Source organism: Schistocerca cancellata, chromosome 4, assembly GCF_023864275.1.
Source record: "Schistocerca cancellata isolate TAMUIC-IGC-003103 chromosome 4, iqSchCanc2.1, whole genome shotgun sequence".
In the NCBI taxonomy this organism is placed as follows: Eukaryota; Metazoa; Arthropoda; class Insecta; order Orthoptera; family Acrididae; genus Schistocerca; species Schistocerca cancellata.
Window position 1 is genome coordinate 173,048,317 of NC_064629.1, and position 13,900 is coordinate 173,062,216.

Consider the following 13,900-nt stretch of genomic DNA (forward strand, 5'->3'; position numbering starts at 1 on the left):
TTCCATTTTACAGGTATTACAACTTTACAACTTATAGCTCGGGTATATTATATACTAATCTGCACGCACATTTCTACGGGCAAGACGGAATTGCGTTGGCCTAATGTATACCACCAAAGTCTCCCAATATTTTACATGGGACATCCACTATGTGAGGAGGATAACGGGCAAACTGGGGACCAGATGCATTAACATAGGCGGTCAAATTTCCGAAATTAAACGAGAACATTCATTTCCTTACACAATCCGAAGCTGGAAATAAAAGAATAAGTGCAAATGTTTAGATATCTCTCTTCCACGCGTGAACATCGAGACAGACGCACTGAGGGCATGTCTGCTCACTTACCCGTCTTCTGTAACACCCCCAGAATATCGCGGGCACCCAGAGGTCTTCCTGGGCCCCGGTGGAGGGGATGATCGAACCGTTTGCCCGTGACCAACCTCTCCATCCCAAATCTTGTGACACTGGAACGTCTCTGACTTTGACCTGCCTGTGCTGTCTCTCTGATCCCCTACCCAGGAATAAGGTTGGCACTACTATACTACAGAACTACTTCCCAACTAAGATATGGCCACGCTTTGTGGAAAGGTGTGGAGGAGGATTAGGAAAGTTCAAGTGCAGATTAACATTCACGTACAAGAAATGCATAATACACGACACATACAGGGTGTTTCAAAAATGACCGGTATATTTGAAACGGCAATAAAAACTAAACGAGCAGCGATAGAAATACACCGTTTGTTGCAATATGCTTGGGACAACAGTACATTTTCAGGCAGACAAACTTTCGAAATTACAGTAGTTACAGTTTTCAACAACAGATGGCGCTGCGGTCTGGGAAACTCTACAGTACGATATTTTCCACATATCCACCATGCGTAGAAATAATATGGCGTAGTCTCTGAATGAAATTACCCGAAACCTTTGACAACGTGTCTGGCGGAATGGCTTCACATGCAGATGAGATGTACTGCTTCAGCTGTTCAATTGTTTCTGGATTCTGGCGGTACATCTGGTCTTTCAAGTGTCCCCACAGAAAGAAGTCACAGGGGTTCATGTCTGGCGAATAGGGAGGCCAATCCATGCCGTCTCCTGTATGTTTCGGATAGCCCAAACCAATCACACGATCATCGAAATATTCATTCAGGAAATTAAAGACGTCGGCCGTGCGATGTGGCCGGGCACCATCTTGCATAAACCACGAGGTGTTCACAGTGTCGTCTAAGGCAGTTTGTACCGCCACAAATTCACGAAGAATGTCCAAATAGCGTGATGCAGTAATCGTTTCGGATCTGAAAAATGGGCCAATGATTCCTTTGGAAGAAATGGCGGCCCAGACCAGTACTTTTTGACGATGCAGGGACGATGGGACTGCAACATGGGGCTTTTCGGTTCCCCATATGCGCCAGTTCTGTTTATTGACGAAGCCGTCCAGGTAAAAATAAGCTTCGTCAGTCAACCAAATGCTGCCCACATGCATATCGCCGTCATCAATCCTGTGCACTATATCGTTAGCGAATGTCTCTCGCGCAGCAATGGTAGCGGCGCTGAGGGGTTGCCGCGTTTGAATTTTGTATGGATAGAGGTGTAAACTCTGGCGCATGAGACGATCACCTGCTGCACTAGCTGCGCGTTGCCCTCTGTGGTTGCCGTATGCGGTCGCCCTACCTTTCCAGCACGTTGATCCGTCACGTTCCCAGTCCGTTGAAATTTTTCAAACAGATCCTTTACTGTATCGCTTTTCGGTCCTTTGGTTACATTAAACCTCCGTTGAAAACTTCGTCTTGTTGCAACAACACTGTGTTCTAGGCGGTGGAATTCCAACACCAGAAAAATCCTCTGTTCTAAGGAATAAACCATGTAGTCTACAGCACACTTGCACGTTGTGAACAGCACACGCTTACAGCAGAAAGACGACGTACAGAATGGCGCACCCACAGACTGCGTTGTCTTCTATATCTTTCACATCACTTGCAGCGCCATCTGTTGTTGAAAATTGTAACTACTGTAATTTCGAAAGTTTGTCCGCCTGAAAATGTACTGTTGTCCCAAGCATATTGCAACAAACGGTGTGTTTCTATCGCTGCTCGTTTAGTTTTTATTGCCGTTTCAAATATACCGGTCATTTTTGAAACACCCTGTATAAATACGTATTATGAAGCCTGACACATTTCTTTCCACCCGTCCACATGGGTTCTGTTGCACCCGCGGCCGGCCGCGTCGTGCAATAAAATTGGCGGCGGAGCCACCTCCGTTTGTATTTCCCGGTGCGAGCGAGCAGCGAAACCTGCTGCTTATGGAGCGGAAACTACTGTACCGTTTTGAACCTATCCATTTGTTGCTTCAAGAGCGACGTGTTGATTTCTGTCTGCAAGGAATCCCTTAGTCCAATCATGAATCTGAACCGATACTCTGTAAGCTCATATTCTTTTCACTAAACAACTTATGGTAGTGTATCAAATGCTTTAGTGAATACAAGCAACATGGCATCAAACGTGGCACCAATGTCTGCGGTGGTCCAGATCTCGTTGACCGAACAGTATTTTTTTTGATCAATTTTTCCGTCCCATCTGTACCTTCGTTCTTGGCGGGGACCTATATCGGCACCCAACTGGTACAGCCCTGCTACGAGACCATCTGCCACGGAATCTCCTGCATGTGCTTATCTGTACGTGGGAACGGCCACTCGTGACCACTCAATTGCTGCCTTGCTCGCGTACCCTGGTGACAAGTCTTTTGAGTTCACGTAATGATCTTGACTCCGACACGCGTATAGGAAATAAAAATAAATGAAATACAGTTAGTAGGAGAGTATAGCTCATGGAGTGACACGTGTTGCAGGCGGCGGCGTGGGCCCCGCGAGCTTTCCCGCGGCTGTCGGACTCCGAGGCGGACGCCAGCTTCAGCTGCGCCGGCCGCTCGCCGGACCGCCTCTACGCAGACCTGCGGTCGCGCTGCCAGGTCAGTCTTTCTCTCTCGCTACCAGCCTACTGCTGCTTCGTCTGTCTTAATGTCTTTCCGTCACTACTTGCTACAACAATTCAAGAGCCTATTTCCAAAATGACTGTTCTCCGAGAAATGAAAATTTTCAGATAAAATTAATTTTAAGTAATCTGCTCAATTTTTGTCTCTGTAAAATATTTTTTTTGGTACATGGCTCCACTTTAATATACTAAATACGGACATAAAAGAGCAAAAAAACCTGGGACTAAGAAAATAGGTTTCGCAGTTAAGTTACTTTGAAGGAAAATCACTGATTTCTTTTATATTTATTGTAATTAAAGGAAGTGTTATTCTTATATTTTTAAAGTAAAAAAATCAGTTACCAATTACATAATCTAAAGCATCATTTAAATTACTGTATTTAGGGATAAACTATTTACACTACCGATCAAAAGTTGTCGATTGTCCATGATAAAAACTACACTACTGGTCATTACAATTGCTACACCACGAAGATGACCTGCTACAGACGCGAAATTTAACCGACAGGAAGAAGATGCTGTGATATGCAAATGATTAGCTTCTCAGAGCATTCACACAAGGTTGGCGCCGATGGCGACACGTACAACGTGCTGACATGAGGGAACTTTCCAGCCGATTTCTCATACACAAACAGCAGCTGACCGGCGTTGCCTGGTGAAACGTTGTTGTGATGCCTCGTGTAAGGAGGAGAAATGCGTACCATCACGTTTCCGACTTTGATTAAGGTCGGATTGTAACCTATCGCGAATGTAGTTTATCGTATCGCGACATTTCTGCTCGCGTTGGTCGAGATCCAATGACTGTTGGCAGAATATGGAATCGGTGGTTTCAGGAGGGTAATAGGAACGCCGTGTGGATCCCAACGGCCTCGTATCACTAGCAGTCGAGATGACAGGCATCTTATCCGCATGGCTGTAACGGATCGTGCTGCCACGACTCGATCCCTGAGTCAACAGATGGGGACGTTTACAAGACAACCACCATCTGCACGAACAGTTCGACGACGTTTGCAGCAGCATGGACTATCAGCTCGCAGACCATGGCTGCGGTTACCCTTGACGCTGCATCACACACAGGAACGCCTGCGATGGTGTACTCAACGACGAACCTGGGTGCACGAATGGCAAAACATTTTTTCGGATTAATCCAGGTTCTGTTTACAGCATCGTGATGGTCGCATCCGTGTTTGGCGACATCGCGGTGAACGCACATTGGAAGCGTGTATTCGTCATCGCCATACTGGCGTATCACCCGGCGTGATGCTATAGGGATGCCATTGGTTACACGTCTCGGTCACCTCTTGTTCGCATTGACGGCACTTTGAACACTGGACGTTCCATTTCAGATGTGCTACGACCCGTGGCACTACCATTCATTCGATCCCTGCGAAACCCTACATTTCAGCAGGATAATGCACGACCGCATGTTCCAGGTCCTGTACAGGCCTTTCTGGATACAGTAAATGTTCGACTGCTGCCCTGGCAAGCACATTCTCCATATCTATCACCAATTGAAAACGTTTGGTCAATGGTGGCCGAGCAACTGGCTCGTCACAATACGCCATTCAGTATACTCTTGACGAACTGTGGTATCGTGTTGAAGCTGCATGGGCAGCTGTACCTGTACACGCCATCCAAGCTCTGTTCGACACAATGGCCAGGCGTATCAAGGCCGTTATTACTGCCAGAGGTGGCTGTTCTGGGTACTGATTTCTCAGGATCTGTGCACCCAAATTGCGTGAAAATGTAATCACATGTCAGTTCTAGTATAATACATTTGTCCAATGAATACCCGTTTATCATCTGCATTTCTTCCTGGTGTAGCAAATTTAAGAGCCAGTAGTGTATATACTTTCTTTCAATGTACAAACATATCGTAGAAATTAAATAGACCTACAAAAGAATTATTGTCTCTCACTGTCTCTGAGTACAATAAAATATGGTTTAGATTACAGCCTCTTCGAAGGACCCATTTTTTTTACCCTCAGTACAGCAGCACTAGCCTTTGGCAGTCTGGAGATAATATTTTGTAATGTTTTTCCAAATATTGCAATCCAACAGCTCTGTAAATTATTCTACAGGTTTTCAGCATTAGATGACCTCGGATTTTTGAGCTTTCTGTGAAGTTCAATCCATACGACTTCAATGAGATTTATGTGAGGAGACTGACCACAAGTCGGTGATAAGGCCTGCTTGATATACGGGGCAGAGACATGGCCAATCACAGTAGCCCAGGAAAGGAAATGTGGATGCTGAGGTAGATATGTGGGGTAACAAGGAAGGACAGGATTAGAAATGAATTTGTTAGAGGAGCTGTGAAAGTGGGACCCATGGGGAAAAAGATACAAGAGAGCGGACTAAGGTGGTACGGACACTTACAGAGAAAAGGGGAAGAGTATATCGGAAACAGAGTTGAAGATATAAAGATTGAAGAAGCGAGAAGGAGAGGAAGACCGCAGATGAGATGGAAGGATAAGATATCCGGGGACCTAAGGGAGAAAGGATGGAGGAAGGAAGAGGCAATGGATAGAGTACTATGGAGGAGAAGGATCCAGAAGAACAACGCCGACCCTACGTGACGTGGTACAAGACGACGATAAAGACTGGCGTGACCAAATCATATTCTTTAGCTAGACACATTTCTCTTTTTTCTGACATACCCCTGCACAGTTTAGGAGCATGTACGGTATTATTGCCCTGCATTAGAGCAAATCCACGACCAATAAGTTTCTTGCCAGAAGGAACTGCATTGTTAATCAGTATCTTGTGATATCCATTCTTTAAGTTCCATTAATTCTCACTAGATCACCGACTTTATTACCCGCAAAACTTCCCCATACCATGACCGATCCTCCACCTTGCTTCATCACTGCCGTCACGCAGTGACTCTTCATACGTTCTCCACGAACTCCACAAACAAATATTCGACGATGGCTTTCAAATTTTCAGTATTAGATTTATCCGTGAATGACGCGTTGGACCATTGCTGCACGCTCCAATTTTGATGTTACTGTGCCCGTTACAATCCTTTCACTTTTTCTATGCACCCTTTTAAACGTTATTCTCGCAGATGGCGTTACGCTGTTGAGACAGACTTTGGAGCAGCTCACATACTGTTTACTTCATCCTGAATTTCTGGTGCAGTACGAGTCCTTTGACGTTTACTCTGTACACGTAGGAATTGATGTTCCCTGTGTGATGTTACTCGGGGCCTTCCATATCGCCAAACACTTACATTGGCACAAGTCTGCTTGAACCGCTGCAATGTACACTCAAAAGCCAAAGAAACTGGTACACCTGCCTGATATCGTGTAGGACCCCCGCGAGCACGTAGGAGTGCCGCAACACGACGTGGCATGGACTCGACTAATGGCTGAAGTAGTGCTGGAGGGAACTGACACCATGAATCCTGCAGGTCTCTCCATAAATCCGTAAGAGTATGACTCGTAGAGAACTCTTCTAACCAGTACCTTGCAACACATCCCAGATAAACTCAACAATGATCATGTTTGGGGAGTTTGGTGGCCAGAGGAAGTGTTTAAACTCAGAACAGTGTTCCTGGAGCCACTCTGTAGCGATTCTGGACTGTGGGGTGTTGCATTGTCCTGCTGGAATTGTCCAAGTTCGTCGGAATACACAATGGACATGAATGGATGCTTAAGTACGTGTCATCTGTCAGAGTCGTATCTAGACGTATCAGGGGTCCCATATCACTCCAACTGCACACGCCCCACACCATTACAGAGCCCCCGCCAGCTTGAACAGTCTCCTGTTGACATGCAGGGTCCATGGATTCATGAGGTTGTCTCCATACCGTACACGTCCATCCGTTCGATACAGTTTGAAACTAGACTCGTCCGACCACACAACATGTTTTCAGTCATCAACAGTCCGATGTCGGTGTTGACGGGCCCAGGCGAGGCCTAAAACTTTGTGTCGTATAGTCGTCAACGGTACACAAGTGAGCCTTCGGCTCCAAAAGCCCATATCGGTGATGTTTCGTTGAATGGTTCGCACGCTGACACTTGTTGATGGCGCAACATTGAAATCTGCAGCAATTTCCGGAAGGGTTGCACTTTCGTCACGTTGAACGATTCTCTTCAATCGTCGCTGGTCCCGTTCTTGCAGGATATTTTTACGGCCGCAGCGATGTTGGAGACTCGATGTTTTACCGGATTTCTGATATTGACGGCACACTCATGAAATGGTCATACGGGAAATTCCCCACTTCATCGCTACCTCGGAGATGCTGTGTCCCATCTCTCGTGCGCCGACTATAACACTACGTTTAAACTCTCTTAAATCTTGATAACCTCTTATTTTAGCAGCAGCAACTGATCTAATAACTGCGCCAGACACTTGTTGTCTTAATAGACGTTGCCGACCGTAGCGCCTTTTTCTGCCTGTTTACATATATCTGTATTTGAATACGCATGCCTATGCTATTTTCTTTGGCGCTTCGGTGTATAACCACTGTAGACCGGGCTGCGCCAACTTTTGTTGCTATTGTCTTACTAGAACAGTCTTCCTTATGCAAAGCTGCAATTACAGAGCTTTTTCAGTTCCAATCTACTGCTTCTGTCCCATTAAAAGGTAACATGGTATGAATGTGATCAGGTGTACAAACACGCTGCTAGATTCCCACACAATATACTATAAACTGTCAGCTGATTGCTACAGCTGAAGGAATGAGGGCTATTCGAAAGGAACGACACGTCAGTGTTGTTTTGGATAACCATCGGCGCCACCGTTTGCGAACAACCAGTCAGATACACAACAGAAGCTCTTAGTCTTTATGTGTTTGTACTCGTTTTATTACTAGAACGGGGATACGACTGAACATTCGAAACGAAATCACTGTTTCAACCTCAAATACGTGATCGAAAACTTTTGACCGGAAGTGTATATTGGACTAGAGATATGTAACAGAAGTGGTAAACTTCGTACGAAGTGTTAATTAATCATTACTTCCCGTGGTACAGCACTCATGGGACTGAAAGGAAATACCTTGTCGGCAAATGACTTAGCATTATGTCCCTTCGATCTTGGTCTTCTCGGCATTTTTCCTGTACATTCATGGGGTCGGCTCGGTAATTATTGTGTTTGGCAATGTTAGTGGTAGAAGGTCGTCTTATGCCCTCTCAGGCGCCACCCCTTGCCCTCTGGTACGGAATTTGTGTACTCCATGTGTCTGCGTCTACTGGTATCCCACATGAAAGTGTGCGTACGAGTTTCCAAGATGATTGTTAAGCGTGTAACAGACAGGACGTTAGTAATAGTCCGGTATTCATCTAGTCAGAGGTGGGAATGAAAAAGTCAGATAATAATAATAAAACTACTGGCAGCAACAAATCAACAACTCAACCAATTACTAAAGATAACGGAAGTATTCAGCAATGATATAAATATGGCTTTTGGAACAGACAAATGTAAGAAAAATAGCATAGTCAAGGGAAAACACACTGAACAAGAAGATTATATATTGGATAACCACAGCGACTGCATAGAAGCGATGGAAAAAACAGATGCCTATAAATATCTAGGATACAGACAAAAAATAGGAATACATAATACAAATATTAAAGAAGAACTAAAAGAAAAATATAGACAAAGACTAACAAAAATACTGAAAACAGAATTGACAGCAAGAAACAAGACAAAAGCTATAAATACTTATGCTATACCAATATTGACCTACTCATTTGGAGTAGTGAAATGGAGTAACACAGACCTAGAAGCACTCAATACACTTACACGATCACAATGCCACAAATATAGAATACATCACATACATTCAGCAACAGAAAGATTCACATTAAGCAGAAAGGAAGGAGGAAGGGAATTTATCGACATAAAAAATCTACATTATGGACAGGTAGACAATTTAAGAAATTTATTTCTAGAACGAGCAGAAACTAGCAAAATACACAAAGCAATCACTCATATAAATACATCGGCTACACCACTGCAATTTCATAACCACTTCTACAACCCTCAAGATCACATAACATCAACAGATACGAAGAAAGTAACTTGGAAAAAGAAAACACTACATGGCAAGCACCCGTATCATCTAACACAGTCACACATCGATCAAGACGCATCCAACACATGGCTAAAAAAAGGCAATATATACAGTGAGACGGAAGGATTCATGATTGCAATACAGGATCAAACAATAAACACCAGATATTACAGCAAGCATATTATTAAAGTTCCCAATACCACAACAGATAAATGCAGACTTTGCAAACAACAAATAGAAACAGTAGATCACATCACAAGCGGATGTACAATACTAGCAAATACAGAATACCCCAGAAGACATGACAATGTAGCAAAAATAATACATCAACAGCTTGCCTTACAACATAAACTTATAAAAGAACACGTTCCCACATACAAGTATGCACCACAAAATGTACTGGAGAATGATGAATACAAATTATACTGGAACAGAACCATTATAACAGATAAAACAACACCACATAACAAACCTGACATCATACTCACCAATAAAAAGAAGAAATTAACACAACTAATCGAAATATCCATACCCAATACAACAAATATACAAAAGAAAACAGGAGAAAAAATTGAAAAACACATCCAACTGGCTGAGGAAGTCAAGGACATGTGGCATCAGGATAAAGTTGACATTATACCAATTATACTATCAACTACAGGAGTCATACCTCACAATATCCACCAGTACATCAATGCAATACAGCTACATCCAAACTTATATATACAACTACAGAAATCCGTAATTATTGATACATGTTCAATCACCCGAAAGTTCCTAAATGCAATATAACATATACCGTACAGTTAAAAGGAAGTCACGCTTGATCAAGGTCCGCGTCACTTTCAATTTTTGACCAGACATAACGTCTGAGAAAATAAAGAAATAATGATAATAATAATAATTTGGCTGGCCTTCGCCATTTATCCACTGGGTGGCTTCGATCTGGAGGAGCCACGTCCCTCCGAATCCCCGAAGCGGACTGCGAGCACGCGCCACCATCCAGACGTGTTCATAACCCTCATTTAGTTAAAGGTAAATTCACAACATATCGTTTTACCTAATTACGCTTTCTACCGAGTGACTGCGCTTGAGATGCAAGAGATGGCTACTTTTTTGACGTTTTAACATTTTTCTGTTACACATTGCAAGTAAATTAGAATAACATTCTATGCATGAGGTCGATTTCGAGCTCACAGGAATCACTCGGTAGAGTTTCTATTGGGTGGCCGGAAATGTGGGAATTTGGAAATAAACACAGGAGGGAGATACGCCACTTTGGATACAACACTAATTCTTCGATGCCGTTTTAAAGGGATAACCCGAGTATCGAAAAGAAAAAAAAGCGAGTAGAGTGCCGGAAAAACGTTTTAAAACCCAAAACTCTTTAGAGGTCTGAGATAGAGATACGTCATTTTGGAAATAAACTCTTCGATTTCATATTTTGTTTAAGGTTAAATCCACGGAACCGCAGGATTATATGCTCTTTGTAGAACGTTACAACAAATTCTTATTTTTGACGGACAGCTTACAGTTCTGGTAGATCTATGGCTTCAAGCTTAAACCGTTCAGGTCTGAAACGTGATGTAAGAAAGTAAAATGAATTTCAAATTTTTCAGTGAGCTCGAAAACTTTGATTGACTTCCATTTTTAAACTCAAAAGAACATAACTAACAGCAAAAGCTACCTTCTTATGTCTAGCACAACGCTTTTTGTACACTCACTTTTATGTACAATATGGACTAAGCTGTAAGTTTTGAGTCTCCTTCCTTATGCGGAAATTCGCGTACAAGTAACATTTCTCGTTATGTATTGGTAGTTCATGTGGCTATTGAATAAAATTAGACATCTACAGAAAGATTTACAATATGTACACTTAATAACTGAGAAACACGTAACTTTTAAATGCTGTCGGTCCTTCCGTGGTACTGAGTTACGCAATGTACAATGAGGGCAATGTTCTTGATAGTAACAGTGTCGATTGCCTACACCCTGATAATCTCTGAATATTAGTAATGCTTAGTAGCGTCGTACTGCATCGATGTACTTTCCTCGCTGTAGTCTGCCGTATCAGTTTGGATTCCGTAGAAATGTAGGAACACGCGAGGCAATACTGACCTTACAGCTTATCTTAGAAGATAGGTTAAGGAAAGGCAAACCTATGTTTATAGCATTCGTAGACTTAGAGAAAGCGTTTGACAATGTTGACTGGAATACTCTCTTTCAAATTCTAATGGTGGCAGGGATAAAATACAGGGAGCGAAAGGCTATTTACAATTTGTACAGAAACCTGATGGCAGTTCTAAGGATTGTGGAACACGAAAGGTAAGCAGTGGTTGAGAATGGAGTGAGACAGGGTTGTAGCCTATCCCCGAAGTTATTAAGTCTGTATATTGAGCAAGCAGTAAAGGAAACAAAAGAAAAATCCTGAGTAGGAATTAAAATCCAGGAGGAAGAAATAAAAACCTTGAGGTTTCCCAGTGACATTGTAATTCTGTCAGAGACAGCAAAGGACTTGGAAGAGCAGTTGAACGGAATGGACAGTGTAGTGAAAGGATGATATAAGATGAGCATAAACAAAAGCAAAACGAGGGTAATGGAATGTAGTCGAATTAAATCAAGTGACGCTAAGGGAATTAGATTAGGAAATGAGACGCTTAAAGCAGTAAATGAGTTTTGCTATTTGGGGAGCAAAGTAACTGATGATGGTCGAAGTAGAGAGGATATAAAATGTAGACTGGCAATGGCAAGGAAAGCGTTTCTGAAGAAGAGAAACTTGTTAACATCGAGTATTGATTTAAGTGTCAGGAAGTCGTTTCTGAAAGTATTTGTGTGGGGTGTAGCCATGTATGGAAGTGAAACGTGGACGATAAATAGCTTAGACAAGAAGAGAATAGAAGCTTTCGAAATGTGGTGCTACAGAAGAATGGGTAGATCACATAACTAATGAGGAGGTATTGAATAGAATTGGAGAGAAGAGAAATTTGTGACAACTTGACTAGAAGAAGGGATCGGTTGGTAGGACATGTTTTGAGGCATCGAGGGATCACCAATCTAGTATTGGAGAGCAGCGTGGAGGGTAAAAATCGCAGAGGGAGACCAACAGCTGAATACACTAAGCAGATTCAGTAGGATGTAGGTTGCAGTAGGTACTGGGAGATGAAGAAGCTTGCACAGGATAGAGTAGCATGGAGAGCTGCATCAAACCAGTCTCTGGACTGAAGACAACAGCAACAGCAACAACAACAACAACAACAACAACATAACAGTCAACCAATTTTTATGTTACAGAGAAATGGCTCTGAGCACTATGGGACTTAACTTCTGAGGTCATCAGTCCCCTAGAACTTAGAACTACTTAAACCTAACTAACCTAAGGATATCACACACATCCATGCCCGAGGCAGGATTCGAACCTGTGACCGCAGCGGTCGCGCGGTTCCAGACTGTAGCGCCTAGAACCGCTCGGCCACCCCGGCCGGCAGTTGCAGAGATCTAGTGGTTAGAATACAAGCCTAACATTACAGGAGGCTTATATGATTGAAGTTTGTGTTCATAGAGTCCATATTTGATTGCAATGCACTTTCGAATTCTCTTGACAATACCACATGTAGCTCTTCTGAAATGTTCTTGGTCTCCTTTTATGGGGACAGTACTATTCGTAATTCAAACGACCCATTCGTCTCTTCTGTTTACTTTTTCTTTGCAGATTTCTCCTTTCAACCATCTCCACAGGCAAACGTGATCAATTACATGAATGCTGTTCTTTCGGACCTGTCACCACTGATACATCATATGTAAATAGAATGTGGAGGGGGAGAAAAGAAACTAAAGGGTGGTAATCACTGCTGTCAGCTGCTTCGAGACGTTACGCGGAATCAGCGGCGACGAGTGAATATGTGTACCGGACTGGGATTCGAAGCCGGGATCTCCTTCTTACTAGGCAGGTGTGTTAACCATTGCGCTATCCGGAAACAGTGGCTGTGGATTGGCCGTGACGCATGGCGAGATAATCCACGCATTTACGCTAACGCTGTGTCTCAAATGACGCAGTGGTTAACGTTCGTACCTGGTAAGCAGGCGATCCTGGGTCCGAACCCCGACCCCGCACACATTTTCACTACTCGTCGCTGCTGATTTTGCGTAATGACCCGATTCAGCTGACAGCAGTGATCCCGTCCCTGCCCTTTCTCTCTATGTCCACCTTCAGTTTACAAAGATGATCATTTCTACCGATCCACCTGACGGGGAATGTTTGGTTTAGGTTAAATGTCATCTGACTACTAGAATGTGCAGCATCCCGCCGTGCAGTAAAAAGATATTCATCCTTGAAACCGAAGGAACCTATTCCAGTAATGCTGGAAGCTTGTTTTCAAGAAAGTTTAGGTAACGAGGGCCTGTAAGAAGACGTTGTAATGCAACAGACCTAATCAGCTGTCATACCAAATCACACATTTACAGAGAAGCTTTCTTGAAAATGCATGTCTACAAAAGCCTGCAGGTTTTCATCGTACCACTTACGTGAGTTACGACTGGGAACGATACTGTCATGAATTTAAGTGGTTTTACCAGTAAACAGCATTAATGGGATTACTCAGCGATTTGCAATTAGCGAATGACAAAATTTCAATCGTCTACTTTCATCTCCTTTTCGAAGATGCTGAATTCATTGTAGATAATGAGACTCTGTATACGTAAAATCCGCCATTGTATTCTTTGTGCAACAGCGATTCATACTGGAATTCTGCGTGTGCTTCTTGAAGGACTACGTTTTACCAACCATATAATGTGTTCTGCTTCCGCCACACCCTGCTCATTTGCTCCTTCAGATGAAATATGACTGCAGCAGTGAGCCATATTTCAGTGGAAACACAAGTACACATTGTCGAA